Raw genomic sequence first — 19,561 nt, forward strand, 5'->3', positions numbered from 1 at the left:
ATCAAATTGGTGATATATGACTTTCGAGTTCGAAACGTTCTACCAGGTAACAACATCTCTTCTATTTGTATTTTCTTTTATATTGTATTTTCCTCCCCCTTTTTGTAGGATTGAAATAAATAACATTCACGATGGGTCAACTTAAGGTACATGAGTTTAAATTTGCCTCTGTCACCTTGAGACCTGACAAGTTCGGCTTCAAGTATGGTCCCTTTTCACTGATTTACTTATGTAATGGTCAGATTAAGGTGTGAGAGTTTAACATCGCCTCCGTCACCTTGAAACCTGACAAGTTTGGCTTAAGTATGATTATTTTTCAATGGTCAGCGTAAGGTGTAGAGCTTAACTTTGCCTTCGTCACCTTAAGACTTGAACGTTCAGCTTTAAATATCAGCTTAAGGTGCGAGAGTTTAACTTTACCTCACCACCTTGAGACCTGACAAGTTAGGCTTTAAGTGTGGTCCCTTTTGATATGGTCAGCTTAAGATATGAGAGTTTAACTTTACCTCTATCACCTTGAGACCTGATAAGTTCGGCTTCAAGTATGGTCCTTATTCACTGATGTTCTTACATAATGGTCAGCTTAAGGTGCGAGAGTTTAACTTCTCCTCCATCACCTTGTGACCTGACAATTCTGGATTCAAGTATGGTCCCTTTTTAATGGTCAGCTTAAGGTGCGAGAGTTTAACTTTGCCTCCATCACCTTGAGACCTGATAAGTTCGTCTTCAAGTATAGTTCCTTTTTAATGGTCAGCTTAAGGTGCGAGAGTTTAACCTCGTCTCCATCACCTTGAGATCTGACAAGTTCGGCTTCAAGTATGATCTCTTTTCAATGGTCAGTTTAAGGTGCGAGAGTTTACCTTCGCCTTTGTCATCTAGAGACCGAACAAGTTTGGCTGCTTTACATAATAAATCCGTCAAAATTCCACCTTAAGGTGCAAAGGGGAAAATATTTCAACCTTAAAACATGAAAATTTTAAGATCCTTATAAGGATAAATCCGTGAAAGAGACTAGCTTAAGATATAAAGGGACACATTTTGTCCGCCTTAAGACATGGATATTTTAAGATCCATTTAAGGATAAACCAATGAAAGGCTAGCTTAAGGTGCAAAAGGACAAATCTTGTCCACCTTAAGACATGGAAATCCTGAGATCCTTTTAAGGATAAGCCCATGAGAGGCTAGCTTAAGGTGCAAAGGGTTGTATCTTGTCCATTTTAAGGCATGGAAGTTTTAAGATCCTCTTAGGGATAAATTCATGAAGACACCAACTTAAGGTGTAAAGGGACAAATCTTATCCACCTTAAGGCATGAAAATTTTGAGATTTTTTGAAGGATAAACCCATGAGAGGCCAGTTAAGGTACAAATGGGCATATTTTGTCCACCTTAAGGCCTGAAAATATAGAAGGCTTTAACTTGAAGACTTAGGAGTTTTGACAACTTCAACTTGTAAATTTGGTGGTTTTGAAGGTTCAACTTTCAAATTTGGTTGATTTGGAGACTTCAACTTATAGACTTGACAAATTTGACGACATTAACTTACAAACTTTGTAGATTTAAGGACTTCAGCTTATAAGCAGATTTGAAAACTTCAACTTGTAGACTTAGATATATTTTTTTGACTTCAAACTATAGACTTGGCAGACGTTTCCCCATTACTTGTAGGCTTGGATAACTTTAGCATTCCAAATTCCATTAAAGGAGCTTATTTTTTTTCGACAGGTTTCCCCTATTGAGCCACAAATATTTGGAGTAATTTCAAAATTTAATTAGAATATTTGCACACTTAGCATTCATATGGCGGATAATGAGGGAACATGTCTTTTTTGATACTCATGTAGCTGAATTCAGAATGAAATTCTAAGCGCCTATGTACCTCGGTGAAGAGGATCAAGTCACAACATAATTCTGGATAAATGTCTTTTTAATATATATATGTGTGTGTGTGTTTGTGTCCTAACTTAAGCGTAGGTCGCCCCTTTTGAGTTTTTCAACCTAGCGGACTATTTTTTTGTGTCACACAGTTTATATTCTTGCTTACCAAGAGTGGACATGTAGTTTATACTCGTGCCTTAAGAAGCTTTTCAACTTGAAGATTTTGATCAAATTTACAGAGCTTGCTGACATATAGTTTAGACTCATGTTTTGAGGAGCATTTAGACTTTAAGATTTAGCTCAAATTTAAAGATTTTAGTGAATACAATTTAGGCTCGTGTTTCGAGGAGCATTTGGAGATTTTCCTCGAATTTGAAGAGCTTTGTAATTTGAAAATTTAGCTCGCAATTTGGTGAGCTTTGTAACATTTATCTCAAATTTAAGTACTTGGTGATATACAATTTAGGCTCGTGTTTTGAGGAGCATTTCAACTAGGAGATTTTGCTCAAATTTGAAGAGCTTCACAATTTAAAATTTTAGCTCGTAATTTGATGAACTTTGTGACATTAAGACTTGGCTCAAATTGAAGAGATTTGTGATTTCAAAATTTGACTTGAATTTAAATAGTGATTTGAAGATTTAGCTCAGAATTGAAGAGCTTTACAACTTGGAGATTTGAATCAAATTTGTAGAGTTTCGTGACATATAGTTTAAGCTCATGCCCAGGAGCAATTTAACTTGAGATTTAGCTTGAATTTAAGGATCCCAGTAACTTTAGTATTTATCTTAAATTTGAGAAGCCCCTTGATATGTAGTTTAAGCTCATGTATAAAGCAACATTATAACTTGTAGTTTAAACTCGTGAGTTGAGGAGTTTTGTAACTTGTAGTTTAAGTTTATGTATTGAGGAGCACTGTAACTTGTAGTTAAAACTTATGCATTAAGGAGAATTGTTACTTGCAGTTTAAGCTCATGCATTGAGGAGAACTAAGCTATAAATGAACTCTTCAAATTCATCTTCGGATAAAAACTTTCCCCCATTATGAAGGTCTTCTATATCTTTAACTTCGTGAGGCTCACAGACAGGCATCTATTGATCTCCCCTTGCAGCCATGCTTAGTTCTATATCATGTGCACGAGTTGCCAACTCTTCCAATGTATTGGGATTTAATCTTTGCATGTCACAACTCAAATTAGGGCCAGACCGTGACGAGTATCTCAAGCCCCATGTATAGCGGAGATCACCTCCTGCACATAACCAAACCAAATACAACATACCCCAAAGTTGGATGAATTCTGAACATATAACAAGATAGCGTGCAATAAGCTTAAGAAAATTTAATGCATATCTATAACCGACAATCGGTGACTAGCCAAAAAATCGACCAACACCGCCCAATAACCAAATTAATGCAAACAAAGCTTTCTAAACAAAGAACCAAAACTGATTATCCATAAAGTGCTGGGACATGTCCCCGACTATAGAAAAAATAGTCTAAACAGTCTAAGATATAAGAGACCAAAACATGAACTGTAGGCTTCCAATGTATCAAAGCTCACCACTTCAATGTCAACTCACGAGCTGATCTTGAATCCTATTCATCGAGCAGGAGGCTTAACATGTATTTTAAAACTTTAGCCTGAATTGTGTAGCTCACCCGTTATATAATAGTACCTATGGGCTATATGGGCCCCAGCTCTCACCCCTTGGTGGGGCCCCAGTGCGTGTAGCCTCACGAATTAGAGAATAATCTCTTATATATGCACGGGGGACTCGAACCTCCCAATCATATACTAAGGTGACTTTAACACCCAATCATGTAATGATTTATGGGATACTCAAACCTTTCCAATCATGTAATAATAATGAGGAAGAGTTAAGCCTCCTTGGTCACTTTGACCCCCACTTGACAAATGCGATTTCCAATATTGGTCACTCAGACCTCTACTTTCACGACTCAGCTACACAATCCCTATTTAAGTCCAATTAAAACATTTATTACACAATCCCATTCATTGAACCAAAATACACATTTAGGCATACATTGTTGGTATCGTCATACCAACTATATTTCCAAGGTAACAACAATATGCCAAAACAATTACATCACTTGGGGAAATTCATAACCCTCTTGGTTCAATTTTATAAATTCCCATATTTCCCATAATTAAAAAATCTAATTTCATATCATGGGGTTGGGGTCATAACCACTTCAAAAGTCACAAGTTTAGGAAAATCACAATTCCCTAGTTCATTCAACATACCCATCCACCCACTAGTTCAAAACCATAATTAAAACATGAAAAATCATATATAAACTATGGGAAAACATTGTTCAACAACAAACATTCAAAACCCTCAACCCTTGTTATAAAACCAACATGAATATATCATGAACAATACTTTAAAACATGTGCTTTTAACAAATTAACAATAAGGGAAGAGTAACATATCTTAAATACCAAGAAATTTGGAGAGAAATCTACCCTTGAGCCCTTAGATGACCAACTTGATGAAACCCTAGCTTTACTTGCTTGAGGGAATTTAGAGAGCCTTTTGGATTGTTTGAAAAGTTACTTAGATTTGTTTCTGAGTGATAATGACACCCTAAAGGGGTTATAAGACGTGGGTTTCAATTTGGGTAAGAGGGAAAATATCCAGAATGCCCTTCACTTAAAAGCTAAAAAAATGCTGCCATTAACTACGGGTCAACCGTTGACTCGTAGCCGCTCCTTACGACTCGTCACCACGAGTCATAACCAGGACAGTATCTAGGGACCCTACACACTATTAACCTTAAGACTGGAATGGTGCCACTCGTAATGAGACCCTATGACTTGTAGGGTCCAGTCGTAGACAACACAGAACCCAATTAGGTAAACACTGGACATCCTACCATTTTTACCTAACGGCTCATAACAAGTCCTTACGACTCGTGTCCCTAAGTCGTACCCAAGATAGAAAATCAAGCACCATTTACTAGACACCTTATGACTAGGGTCACCTGACCTGTCAAGACACCCTACAACTCGTAGAGTGAGTCGTAGTCAAGGCAGTGAGATCAGAACTAAAAAAATTTTCAAGAGCCAGAAACCCGGGGCATTACATACTCTCTCCTTAGGGTCATTCATCATCGAATGATAGGACAAGACATTTATTAGCATTATTTGACATCCACATACCTCTACTCTTACCTTTAACAAAGATAGAAAAATAAAGATACCAAGAAACTCATAATTTTCTCCAACAAAGCTAGAAAACAAAGAATCTAAGGAGTACTCTTACCTCAAGCACGATTATCCGGAACGAGAAATAAGAAAGGATACTTAGACTTCATGTCCTCCTCGACTTCCCACGTAACTTTTTTAACCTTTTGGTTCCTCCAAAGAACCTTTATCGATGCTACATTCTTAGTCCGCAACTGGTAGACTTGCCGATCTAAAATTTTAACTGGGACTTCCACATAAGATAAGGAATCCGAGATACCCACCTCTTCCAAGGGAACAACTATCGAAAGATCACCCCCGCACTTTCTCAACATCAGAACATAAAACACCGGGTGAATGGATCTCAAGATGGAATTCGAATCTAATTCATATATGACATTACCAACCTCTTAAAAACCACATACAGACCAACATAATGGGACTGACCTTCCCCTTCTTACCAAACTACATCACTCCCTTTATGGGGGTACCTTTAAAAATACCTAATCACCAACACTGAACTCTAACTCTCTTCGCCTACATCCGCATAGGACTTTTGGTGACTTTGGGTTGCCTTAAGTCTATACCAAATCACCTTCACTTTCTCTACGGCTTGGTAAACTAAATCAGGACCGAACAACTTATTTTCACCAACCTCAAACCACCTAATTGGAGATCTATACCTCCTACCATATAAGACTTTAAACGAAGTATAACAATACTAGAGTGATAACTGTTGTTGTAGGCAAATTCAATAAGAGGCAGGTGGTCAACCTAACTACCCCAAAATCAAATACACAAGCTCGAAGCATATCTTTCAGGACCTGAATTGTCCTTTGCATTTTCCCATCTATCTGTGGGTAGAAAGCAGTACTAAAGGTCACCTTAGTCCTCAAACCTCATTGAAACAACCTCCAAAAATGAAATGAGAAATGAGTACCCCGATTAGATATGAGGGAAATTAGAGTACTATGCAATTTCATGATTTTCTCGATGAACATCTTGGCATAATCCTCAGAAGAGAAATTAGTCCACACTGGTATGAAGTGAGCAGACTTAGTCATCCTATCCACGATGATCCAAATCAAATCAAATTATTGGCGAGATCGTGGAAAACAAATGACAAAATCTATATTAATTATCTCTCATTTCCACACCGACAAATTAATCTCTTGAGTCAACCCACTAGGCCTCAAGTTCTCTACCTTCACTTGCTGACACACCATATACTTGTCCATAAAATTGGACACATCCCACTTTATATTATTCCACCAATAAATTGCTTTAAGATCATGGTACATTTTTCGTCGAAATAGGATAAACAGTATAACGTGACTCAGGGCCTCAGCTAAAATTATCCCTCAGAACCCATCAACATCGAGAACGCACAGTCTGCCTTGGTACCTCTAGATACAATCACTGCTAATCTTGAAAACCATCACTTTCTACATACTTACACCATTCTTGATTTGCATTAGGATAGGATCTAACACTTGCTTCTCCTTTACTTCAGCACCAAGAGATGACCTCACCACCTCTTGAACAATTATACCACCATCCTCAGAATCCAAGAGACGAACTCCAAGATTAGCTAAACGGTGAATATCCTTCACCAAATCCTAATTCTCCTCATCTACACGAGACAAGCTTCCCACGAACAACCCGCTAAGAGTAACAACAACCACTTAGCTTTACCTAGATGATAGTAAAGACTCATGCCAAAGTCCTTGAGTAGCTCAAGCCATCTTCTTTACCTGAGATTCAACTCTTTCTGAGTAAACATCTACTGAAGGCTCTTATGATCTGAAAAGATATCAACATAAACCCCATACAAATAATGTCGCCAAATCTTTAATGCAAACACCCCAACTAACAATTCCAAGTCATGGATAGAATAATTCTTCTCATGAACATTCAACTACCTAGAGGCATAACCAACCACCTTTCCATGCTATATTACAGCTCTACCTGAGATACATCACAATAGACATCAAAACCATCAGTGCCCTTAGGTAGAGTCAAGACCAGATTCGAAGTCAACTTATCCTTTAGCTTCTCAAAACTACCCTCACAAGTGTCAGAACATAAGAATTTTACTTTTTTCTGAGTTAACTTACTCAACGGGGCCACAATAGAAGAGAAATTCTCCACAAACCTTCTAGAGTGACCAGCTAAACATAAGAAGCTCCAAATATCAGATAGAGTCATGGGTCTAGGCCACTTTTTAACTACCATAATCTTTTGCGAATCCACCATGATCCCTTCACTAGAAATAACATGACCCAAATAAGTTATAATATTCAACCAAAACTCACACTTAGAGAACTTAGCATATAACTATTGCTCCTTAAGGGTCTGCAACATAAGGCGGAGGTGATCGGTATGATCCGCTTCACTCTTGGAATACACCAAAATATCATTAATAAATACAATGACAAACAAGTCTAAGAAATAAAGAAAAACCTAGTTCATGAGATCCATAAATGCAGTTGGGCCATTGGTCAAACTAAAGGACATTACTAAGAACTCAAATGACCATACCAAGTTTAGAAAGCAGTTTTAGGGATATCGCCTCCCTAATCTTCAACTAATGGTACCCAAACTGAAGATCAATCTTGGAAAAGAACTTAGCACCCTGATATTAATGAAAGAGATCATCAATCCTCAGAAGTATATACTTATTCTTCACAATTACTTTATTCAATTGGCGGTAATCAATACACATCTGAAGGGATCCATCTTTTTTATGTACGAAAAGCATGGGAGCACCCTACGGAGACACACTAGGGCGGATAAAACCTTTGTTGAGAAGATCTTTCAACTGCTTTTTGAGTTACTTCAACTCAACCAGAGCCATTCTGTAAGGAAGAATAGAAATAAGATGAGTGTCCGAAAGAAGATCAATCCCAAAATCAATTTCCCTATTGGGTGGTACTCCAGGAAGATCATCAGGAAACACCTTAGAGAATTCACAGACCACAGGGACAGTTTTTAAAGGACCTTCAGCTCTAGAATCCTTAATATGTATTAAGTGATAAAGACACCTTTTTAAAACCAATTTTCGGTCTCTAAGAAACGAGATGAACCTTTCTTTAGGAACTAGGGAACTACCTTTCCATTCAATTATCAGCTTAGTTCGAAAATAGAAACTGACCCTTTAGGTTCAACAATCAAGAGACGTATAGCACGAATGCAACCAATCCATCCCTAAAATTATATCAACGTCTAACATGTCCAACTCTATTAGATCCACTATAGTCTCCCTATCACAAACCAACACACATAACCCCAATAAACCCTTCTAGCCATAATAGAGTCACTCACCAGGGTAGACACCAAAAAAAGATCCAAAATACACTCAGGATCAAACCTAGAAATAGAGTGCCACATAAGGGGTCACATAAGAGAGAGTAGACCTGGGATCAAGTAGATAATACATATCACGAGAAAAAAGTTTAAGCATACCAATAATAACTTTGGAGGATGCCTCAGAATCCTGGCAAGTGGTAAGAGCATATAGAAGGTTCAGACCTGCGACGGAGCCAGAAGCAGAAGTACCACCCTTTGGTGCAGGAGAAGATAAAGTAGCAACAGGAATCTTATTTGCTACAGAAGAAACCTTAGAAGGACAATCCCTTTGTAGTTACCAATCTGGCCACATTTGAAGCACTTATTCCTCCCTTCTTCATAAAACTACGATGCACCTGACCACAAAACCTACGAGAAGGATATGATGGAGCTGTCTGAGCTTCACTAGTGTACAACTGGGCTCCTAGTGATTTAAACCCACTATCATGCTAAGAACGATGGTCACCCAACGACTTTTGATAAGGAGCACTAGCCATAGAGTAGGTACCAAAATTGCCTCACTTCTTCTTAGACCACTTTTCACCATCTTTATTGCTCTGTTGCTGACCTCACCTTGATTTGAATAGAGAAACTTCTTACTCTACCTTTCACTCATCTTTGCTTATTTCTTCTTTTTCTCCTCAACTTGTTGCATATAAACCACGAGTCTAGAGATATCTATATCCTTGTTCAATAAGGTAGTCTTGCTCTCCAAAATTAACTCACGAGATAACCCTGAAGTGAACTTTCTCATTTTAGACTTTATATTAGACACCAATTCAGGAGCATAACATGACAATTGATAGAACTTCAAGGCATACTACTTTACTGATATCCTGCCTTGCTTTTAGATTCAAATTCCTCAGCCTTTGCCTCTCTCAACTCTTAAGAAAAGTAGTGGTTAAGAAAAGCACTAGAGAAATTATCCTACAAAATTGAGTCAGCATCATCGCCTCTAGAATGGTCCCACTCCTTATACCACTCATATGCCATATCCTTTAATTAGTAATTGGCAAACTCCACGCTCTTTATATTAGTGGCATGCATCACACAGAAAATTTTTTCTATCTCATCAATAAATTTTTAAGAATCTTCCTCAACTTTAGAACCAGTGAAAACAGGAGGACTCAACCTTATAAATTGGCTAACCCTAGTGGCCTCAGATAATGGAGAAATAAAAGCAACACACTCAGCTTAGATGTCCATCAAATAGGTAAGAAAATGAATCAACTGGCAAAACTCAACATTAAATACATTAGCTTAAGGTTTTTGAGGAGAGATAGGGGAATTGATGTAGCTTTAGCAGGGAAATCAAAACTAGCAACCCTAGATCGAGTTTGAACTTCTAGGGTAAGACGAGCTCCGTCCAGATTATCATTAGATGGGACAAAAGAGTTACCATGGATATCAAATCTTCTTGGAGGCATGATGCGAAAGGCGGACAAATAAGAATTAGAGAGATTCAAGATCTTAGAATTTATAGCTTGAAATAGAACAACAAGAAAGTAAAACATTCCTAAATACCTTGTAGCCTCTCCATTATAAGTATGGCATACTACACACTCATAAAAGAGACTCTACTTTACACGGCTTTGTTGGACACCCAATGACACCAAACCTAGGCTTTGATGTCATTTTTGTCACGATCCGAACTAGGTCCTGGCCGTGATGGGTATCTCAAGTTCTATGTTGATAATAGATCACCCCCTGCACCTAACCAAACCAAACACAACATACACCAAGGTCATATGAATTCCAAATATATAACAGGATAGTATGCAATAAGCTTACGAAAATTCAATGCATGTCAATAATCAACGATCGGTGCCCAACCAAAAAGCTAACCAACATCGGACAATAACCATAATAATCTAAACAAAGCCTTCTAAATAAAGAACCAAAATTGATTATCTATAAAGTGTTGACACATGCCCCCGACTATAACCAAAAATAGTTTAAATAGTTCAAGACATAAGAGACCAAAACATGAAATGTTGACTTCCGATGTATGGAACCTCACCACTTCAGTGTCAACTCACGAGCTAATCCCAAATCCTAGTCACTGAGTAGGAGGAGTAAAAGTATGACCAATTCCTACATTGCGAGGGGATATAACATCCAAAGATAGTTAGTAGTTGGAGCGATAATATATAACTCTGGGATAAGGATAACATAATTTCAAAATTAATAGTTTAATCCATTGTACAAAATCAAATGCATATACATAGATATATTACTTACTGGGTTACTGTCATATAATAGTACCCATGAGCTCTATGGGCCCCAGCTCTCAACCCTTGGTCGGGCCCAGTGTGTGTAGCTGCATGAATTGGAAAATAATCTTATCTATATGCATGAGGGACTCGAACCTCCTAATCATATACTTAGGCGAATTAAGCACCCGATCAAGTAATATTAATGAGGAGGACTCAAACCTACTTCGTAATTTTGATCCATACGTCGAAAAATGCGCTTTCCATTATTAGTCACCTGGACCTCTACTTTTACGACTCAGCTACATAATTCCCATTAAAACAAAATTAAAATATTTATCAAACAATCCCATCCATTGAACCAAATAACCAACTACACTTAAAAGGTAACAACAACAAGACAAAACAATTATATCACTTGGGGTAATTCACAATCCCCTTGGTTCAATTTTATAAATTCCCCTATTTCTCATAATTAAAAATCAATTTCATATCATGGGGTTGGGGTCATAACCTCTTCAAAAGTCATAAGTTTAGGAAAATCACAATTCCCTAGTTCATTCACCATACCCATGTACCCACAAGTTCAAAATCACAATTAAAGCATGAAAAATTATATGTAAACCATGGAAAAACATTGTTCAATAAGTAGCATTCAAAACCCTCAACCCTTGTTATAAAACCAACATGAATATCTCATGAACAATACTTTAAACCATGTACTTTTAATAAATTAACAATGAGAGAAGAGTAATATGCCTTAAATACTAAAAAATTTGTAGAGAAATCAACCCTTGCGCCCTTAGATAACCAACTTGATGAAACCCTACCTTGACTTGATTGAGGGAATTTAGAGGGCCTATTGGAGTGTTTGAAAAGTTACTTAGATTTGTTTCTAAGTTCCAATGACATCCTAAAAGGGTTATAAGACATGAGTTTTAATTTGGGTACGTTGGGAAATATCTAGAATACACTTAACTTAAAAGCTGTAAAAGTGCCGCCATTGACTACACGAGTTACCTGTTGACTTGTAGCCACTCTTTATGACTCGTTACCACAAGTCATAACTAGGATAATATCTAGGATCCCCACACACTATTGACCCTATTACTCGATCGGTACTACTCGTACTAAGACCTACGACTCATAGGGTCCAGTAGTAGTTAACATAAAATCTAATTGGGTAAATACTGGACATCCTATGATTTACATGCAGCGGCTCATAATAAGTCCTTATGACTCGTGTCCCAAAGTCATACCTAAAATAGAAACTCAAGCACCATTCACTAGATACCTTACGACATGGGTCACGTGACCTATTTAGACACCCTAGGACTCGTAGGGTGAGTTATAGTCAAGGAACTGAGATGAGAACTTAGAAAAATTTCAAGGGATAAAAACCTGAGGCGTTACGTTACAAGATAAAGCGAAGACCCCAATTCATGCCTTGAATTCACATTTCAATGATAGAGTTTTCACTAAGATAATCCTTACAGTTGGGGCTCAAACTTCTCCAACAATTGATAAAGTCAACACTGACTCACCTTTATGTTGATGAACCTTTATAAGTTCAACTATACTAATGACACATCTTGTTCTATGGAAATGATTAAGAAAATCTTGCTCTAACTACTCCCAGTTATCTACAAAATTATGTTCATGATTGGTGTACCAATCAAAGACATTTTCTTTGAGAGTCATACGAACTGTTTGACGAGATGATTACCATACATTCCAGCATCATTGCAAGTCTCAATAAAAAGTACTCTATATTGTTTGGGGTCTGCTTTTCCATTAAATTACTAGATCTCAGGAGGTTGATATCCATCGGTCATCTTCAAGTTTTCTCTTTTGTGTATATGACTTTACACATATTAGAGAAAATTTAGATGAGAACTCAAATTCATCTTTGATTGCTCCCATAATAAAGTCCTTCAATGGACCAATAGGATTCATAACTTCATAAGAGACTTGAAGCTCTTTTGGACATTGTTGTTTACCTTATGAATAACTCTGCTTTCTATTGAATTTCAGGAAGCTTGATGAGTGTCTGACTTGATTTTCTCTCATACATGTTCTCTATATTATTTGTTAGCCTGATAAGTTTAGTATCTTGTTCTTACACACAATTTGTCTAGCCTTCAACTGCTTTACCTAAGCTTGCTATTTTTTCTTCTATCGTGGAAGCCATTTCGATATTCTTAAGATTTGATATTGAAAAAGTTGAGATGAGAGGTAGAGATTGTCCCATTGGTCATGCTAAAATTTATTGGACAATAAAATTCAAGTGGAGAAAATAATAATTGGGATAAAAAATATTACGATAATTGTGTTGTTGATTTCAATATGTCAGTGTTACAATCTCTATGAATCCTCTGATTTTTCTTTTCAAATAAAAATTCAAAGGCTTTGAGCTTGATCTTGAATTTGAACATGATTTTTGAATTTGATGAATTTGATCTTAACTTGTACTTGAATTCAGGGTCTTTTGGGACTATTCTTCAATCTTGTGGTCTTTATCTTAATGAATTGGATAATGATTTATAGATTTGATGAACTTGGTTTTGACTTGTACTTGAATTCAAGGGTATTTGAGCTTGTTCTTGTAATTTATGGTATTGATCTTGAATCTTGATGAACTGTTATTGAATGCATGAACTTGTAGAGAAATCTGCGGGGTTTAATTCATGAGCTCCTTTTGCTTCTTATTAGAATTGTTCATCTTTTTTTCTGAATTATGAGACCCCTATTTATAATTGTGGAAAGGGAAGAGTCAAGGTGAGTACAAATCTATAAGGTCAATCAGACTGGAGTGACATGGCCATATTTGATTGATTGGAACATGTCATCTTTTACACATGGCATGATCCTATTGGCTCTTTCACGTAACTTGACATGCCACATCATTCTACACGTAGCACTGAATTGGTACTCTAGAATAAATTAGGATCTTGGGCTTAGCAAAAGAGACTAATCATTTGTGGCACAAATAAATAGACTAGCCCGATAGAAATTGGACTTTAATCAAATGCATATTTATTTTGATTTAAATAGTTAATTAAATTAAATTAATCTATAATATTTATTTGAACTAATATATTTTAAATTTTTATATAATTTGAATTTTGTATGAATTTAAATTTAATAAAATTTTGTTGCTCAGATCCAATAAACAGAGAAAAATGATCTCAAAGTACTTCTCAAGTCTTCAATTAAATAAAGGTGGCAAGTGGATCCCACAATATTATTAAGTAAATGGTAAAGTCTCTCAAACAACCGGAGACAGTTATTTGACAACTACATTGTTTGTCCCAATAATCATCTAAGTTGTCTGACAACTGCATTATTGTCCCAACATTTATCAAAGTTGTCCAACAACTTTGCATAGTTGTTGAACAACTTTGCACAGTTGTCAAACAAATTTAATAGTTGTTGGGCAACTTTTATAATTGTTGAGACACAATTTATAGTTATTGGAGAAAAAATATTAAAATAAGAATTTTTCACTTTTACCTAATTTTGAAAACTTGAAGGACCCTCCACTTAATTGATAAACTTGTTTGGCAACTTTCATTCAAAATCCCTCATAACTACATCTGAGACTTAGCTTCAGATAAGCTTTAACTCCTCCTTCCTTTAATTATCAGGTGTTATCTTCGGTAAGTGTGGTTGGTTCTTTAAGACGTGATGATTCAGTGATTCCCTTTTAACACTAGGGATAGTTCCCAAGCGCACACGAAGGTGTACGTGGTCCACCAAGTAGTATAGTGTCCTTTAAGAAATTCGAATATCAATCCCACAGGGACTTGATTTTGCCAACTATCCAATTCTAGTTTAACGATTGAGAAAAAGTAAACAATAAAGTATTCTAGTTTAATAATTGAGAAAAAGTAAACTGGAAAGTTTTAGAGTTGTAAACTAAAAAGTAAACTAAACTAATGTGGAAAAGTAAATACTTAGGACAATCAATGGATAGAAGCCCAAGGTTAAGGCTTGCAAACAATCATACTATGTTATTGAAGTTCATTCGTTAAATTGCTTATCTTGGTTGTTGATTTGTAGGGTTAATTGCATGATCATGGTCTCTAATCCTCTAATATTTTACCTAACTTGAATATTACTACTACATCGTTGAGCGGGGATGTAATAGTCCAATTAAGTTCATTAAGATATCATCCTACGTTTGAATCAAGTAAGGCATCTAAGTACATCCCTGTCCTAGACTCTAAGTTGAATTCCTTATTTCATAAAGGAACACAAACCAAACTTTATTCATCCCCATGTTCTATCTTCCTATTCCCCCTCCCGAGATCACAAAGTTGACAATTAATGTATTCTAAGGGTAGATAATCCTTAAAGTAGTTAAAACAAGGATAAACAAACAACCATAATGATAAGCAATTAAACAAAATTAATTCGAAATGAAAGTAGTCATGATCTTAGCCTTAACTCCGGAAAAGGAGTTTTAGCCTTTAATGGATTGATGATAAACACCATAAATAAAACTAAATTAAAGAATAAAAACCCTAAAAGAAGTGTTGAGCATCCCCACAACTAGTCCAAGACATCCAAAAGTATGTAGCAATGTGTGCAACGTTATGTATTTATAGTAGCCAATCATAATCTAATTAGGAGTGCACAATATCACGTTAAATTGATGGTTCACCAATCATATGATTAATAGGGGAAAAATTCCTGTGAAATTGATCATGGGAATACAGCAGGCGACATATGCTATAGAGTATCAAAGTAGAGAGGGCGCCGCCCTGGGTTGAGCCCTGAATTGGGTGAGGCGTCGCCTTGATTAGAGCCTCGTGGGCTTATAGCCTTGATTCACTGTTTTGATGCCTTCTGAACCGTTTGGAGTTCTGCAGGTACCGAAAGGAATTTCCACTCTCCTTCACTTGCCCAAGACATTTCAAGTATCCAAATTTGTATCAAGTTCCATATTGTGATTTTGTGATCCATTCCAAGCCTTTTTAAGTTATTTCCTCTAGATTTGAAGCTTGTATATCCTTCATATATCATCATAATTCATTTACCAAGCATCCTATAGCATTAAAAACAATAATTTAAAGCTCAAAATAACACAACATCCAACATGATAAACTAGAAACATGTTTTGACTTTGATTTTTAGCTCATTGTTTTGACTCTTGTTTTGATCCAATTGACCCTTGAACATTATAATCAAGTTATTTCAAATATAAATACTCAATAAAAACCTTAGAAACTCATTAAACACATTAGAACCTAACACAATAGACTAAACAAACACCTAGCTCAAGCTAGTCACACTAGTTTTCTTGGTTGAACTCAAAATGATCAATTTGAATCAAAACTTGTTTGAAAACATCATTAAACATTGTAAACATATACTTGGACACCTAGATACACATTTATCTCATTATCAACACGTTAATAACATGAATTATCCTCAAAAAAGGCTAAGAAGACTAGAATAGCAAGGGCTAGAATGCATAAATACACCCAACATCACCACCCCACACTCAAAACCTTGTTCGTCCTCGAAAAATTCTTAACTATACGCATAATGAGATGAAGAGACTCCACACTTTTACTACATGAAAAAAACTCAAGCTAGTACTACAATAACTATATGAAATGCAAGTTTACAACCTTTCAACAACCTATTCACACTTTTTCCATCTACCCATATCTTTTTGTTTTGCCACATCTCTTTTAAGAATTTTTACAAACACATGGTGGACGTATTGTCTATTCCTTCAAGATTCAATTTTTTTTCTTTTTCTCAACCATGGGAATATTCCTAACACCATTTATATCACTCCCAACCATAACACATCAAATATAAATACCAATAACTATTATCTTAGGACATCAATTTTACCTTCCTCTTACTTCATGAATTTCACACTCCTTAATTATTTTTACAATTAAAACACTTAGGAGCTTTTTTTATCAAATTAAGGTCCATTTACGAAAGAGGATTAGGCTACATATAAGTATACCAAATAAAAATAAGCTAAAGGCTCAATGGGGCTCACTAAGATTATGCACAAAGATAGGAAAAAATAAAGGTAAAAATAAGGCTATCAAAGATATGCCTATATCATCTCCTAAACCCACACTCTTTATTTCGCTTTATACACACACCAGGAAAGTTCTATACATCTATGCAACAAGGAATATACAATAAACTCACATCACACATAGCACACGCTCAAATCAAATAGGATCATCATAGACTCCCAACCAAATAACAGCATGAATTCAAATTTTAAGCCAACAAGTACAAGAGTCACAAACATGAGCCAAAAAGTCTCAAAAGTATAAATTCCCTCAATAAACATGCTTTTACCAAACAAACACTTGCACCATGCAATAAAAAATAGTACCAACTCAAATATCTCACTTATTCCTATCCTATTTTTTTTGAAATTAAGACAAAAATTGAAATTTCCCCACCTCATACTTAAAAATCTACTTTGTCCCCAAAGTGAATTTTAAAAGTAAGAGATCAAAATACTCCCTGAGGCCTCTAGGCCGAGCTAGTAGCATCTTTACACATAAAGGAGGTTCATGGGACCCCACACTTAGTTTTTGCCATGCTTCTTGGCTCAAGTTTCTAGTACTCAAATTTCCCATCAACCTGTGACTCAACAAAAACAAAAACTACGTGAAGTAAAAAAATTTAAAACTAAAAAGAAAACATACCTTAGCTTGGGTTGCCTCACAAGAAGTGCCTAATTTAGTGTCGTAACACGACCAAATCAAATTTTTCCTCCACCTTGAGGATATAAACTTTACCTAAAACTTCACATCCATTTTTTTGCCTCACTCATAGAGTAGTGGTACAAAGATTCATGAACTCGAGTAATGGATGATGCATGGTAAACCACTCGTCCTTGAGCTTAGGTGTGTTTTTATGTTTCTTATTCGGTGAAAAATAAAAAATATAGGATTCTTGTTCCTCATCTTCATACTCTTCCACAAAAACAACAACAACAATAACAACAAACAAGATATTATCTAAACATAATGTAGAAAAGTTCTTTGAATGAGGCCTAACCAATCCTACTTCAAAATTTACACTATCCTCAACACCCTCACTCTTATTCACTTTCTTAATTCCAGTCTCAAAAGAAAGATGACAACTGAATGGCTGGAATTGTTCTGGTGGTGGTTGTATCCCCTTAACCTATTCAACAACTATATTTTTTGAGTACTCAGACTTCTTCAAATTGGCAGCAACTTTGTCTACAACAGGTTGGGAAGTCAACTCTACATCTACCTCCAACTGATTATAAACTTTCTTTGTAGCATCCCGATGGTTCTTCATGTCTAGAAACAACTGTACTTAAGATATTAAAAGTTGTTTTAGTATCTTCTCCAATTTGCTAGTTTGAGTTGTGGCCTGTATGTTTTGTTGTTGCTGCTGAAACTGCTACTGGTTGTTCCATGATTGAATTTGTGGCTAATTTTGGATAGTTTGATTGTAATTATTTTATAATTTTGCCTTTCAGTATAGCGCACAAATAATTCTGAATCGGGAATGACAGCACACTTAGTTACAGTATGACCAATTTAACCATAAACCAAACACCAAGTTGCAGTCTGCTCCACAGATAGAAAATGTCTGCATCATATTATGAAGGTCCCATCCACGCACTTCCACCAAAATCTGGACAATAAGCCTTATGATGTGGTCCTCCACAAAACAATGAGAATTGTCATCACTCCAAAACTATCTATCTCAGGCTGACGTATCAAAAAGTGTGATAAAAAAAAATAACAAAAACTAAAAATAATTCACTACATAGTAAAGTGGCCTTCAAGAAAGCCAAATATCAATCCCACAGGAACTTGGTTTTGCCAACTATCTAATTTTAGTTTAACGATTGAGAAAAAGTAAACAATAAAGTATTTTAGTTAATGATTGAGAAAAAGTAAACAGGAAAGTTTTAAAATTGTAAACTAAAAAGTAAACTAAACTATTGCGGAAAAGTAATGACTTAGGACAATCAATGGATAGAAGCCCGGGGTTAAGGCTTACGAATAATTATAATACATTATTGAACTTCATTTTTTAAATCTCTTATGTTGGTTGTTGATTCGTAGGGTTAATTGCATGATCATGGCCTCCCAACCTCTAATCTTTTACCTAACTTGAACATTGCAACTACACCGTTGAGCGGGGATGTAATAGTCCAATTAAGTTCATCAAGCTATCATCCTACATTTGAATCAAGTAAGGTATCTAAGTACATCCCTGTCCTAGATGCTAAGTTGAATTCCTTATTTCATAAAGGAATATAAACCATACTTTGTTCATCCCCATGTTCTATCTTCCTATTCCCCCTTCAGAGATCACAAAGTTGATAATTGATGTATTCTAAGGGTAGATAATCCTTAAAATAGTTAAAACAATGATAAAAAACAACCATAATGATAAGAAATTAAATGAAATTAATTCAAAAGGAAAGTAGTCACGATCTTACCCTTAACCCCGAAAAAAGAGTTTTAGCCTTTAATGAAAATATGTGTCATCCAATCCCTTGGATTGATGATACGAACCAAAAAGAAAACTAAATAGAAGAATAAAAACCCTAAAAAAAGTGTTGAGAAGCCCCAAAACTAGTCCAATACATCCAAAAGTATGTAGCAATATGTGCAATGTTATGTATTTATAGTAGCCAATCATAATCCAATTAAGAGTGTACAATATCACGTTAAATTAATGGTCCACCAATCATATGCTCAATAGAAGAAGAATTCACGTACATTTGATCATGGGAATAAAAGGGGAGCCGCATGCTATAGAGCACCGAAGTAGAGGGGGCGCCTCCCTAGGTTGAGCCCTAGGCTGGGTGAGGCGTTGCCTTGATTAGAGCCCTGCTATGGCTAGGCCTGCGGGCTTATAACCTTGGTTCACT

This window comes from Capsicum annuum, chromosome 9 (assembly GCF_002878395.1).
Source record: "Capsicum annuum cultivar UCD-10X-F1 chromosome 9, UCD10Xv1.1, whole genome shotgun sequence".
Taxonomy (NCBI): domain Eukaryota; kingdom Viridiplantae; phylum Streptophyta; class Magnoliopsida; order Solanales; family Solanaceae; genus Capsicum; species Capsicum annuum.